We start from the raw sequence: 1,071 nt of genomic DNA on the forward strand, positions 1-1,071 counted from the left end.
GATATGTATTTATATACACACAGACGAGGGTTGCAGAAACGTTTCTGGCTTTAAGGGTATCACGAAAGGCCTGAATGGAGACCCAACATTCCGAGTTCTTATACAGGGCTTAGATAAACTGAAGGACCGTTGCAATAAGTAAGAGGGAAATATAGTGGATAAAATCGTAATAACTGATCCTCCTGTATTTTCTTTATATATATATATGTATATATATGTATATATATGTATATATTCATATTTTATTCACCTAACTTGGAATCTGCACTTCGATAATAGTATATAGAAAGTACCTTTATAAAAAGTAGATGTAAGAATAACCAAGAGCCGATATCTTCACTTAGCTGGATTGCGTTGTATGCACACACGGCAGGAATATCGGGTACAAACACCCTTGCGCGGAGTGTTGATATTCAATATTCAATTAATATTGTTTTGGGTGTGCGGATTATACCGACTTAGCAAGGTGCCTCAATTTAAGTGTCTAATTCACCGGAATCTTAATTACATATATATATACTTGTATGTATGTATTGTATATGTGTACACGCATTCTTTTAGTATGTATTCTTTTGTGCATTTTCGAATTTTCACACAGATCCCTAAGGACGGTGCTGTTCCTTGTCGGATATTTATAGTAGCGTGATGTAATTCAGAGGTGAATTCCCACTATCCCACATGTATAAGTCATAGGTCGAGAGCCGCAAACTTTGCCCCATATATGAAAAAATCGCCAAATGGCTCTAAACTACTTTATCTATCACACAGACTCGCGCTGAAAGCGAAAGAATGAACAAAAAAGATTGCGTGTAAAAGTTTAATCATACATCGATCAATTTCAGGCTTTGTGATGATATACACTCTACTATCTTCAGTATGACATGACCGAAAGTTCATAATTATAAACATTTATACATACCGATATATTGCATTTATAAAATTGTATACGCTGTATTAATTTTTACTTTAATTGGTTTTTAAATGCTAGCTGCTTTGAGAAAATGCTAAATAGATTTCAGCCTCAGTTTTAATTTTTATACACACATATATATATATATATATATATATATA

Source organism: Octopus bimaculoides, chromosome 20 (genome assembly GCF_001194135.2).
Source record: "Octopus bimaculoides isolate UCB-OBI-ISO-001 chromosome 20, ASM119413v2, whole genome shotgun sequence".
In the NCBI taxonomy this organism is placed as follows: domain Eukaryota; kingdom Metazoa; phylum Mollusca; class Cephalopoda; order Octopoda; family Octopodidae; genus Octopus; species Octopus bimaculoides.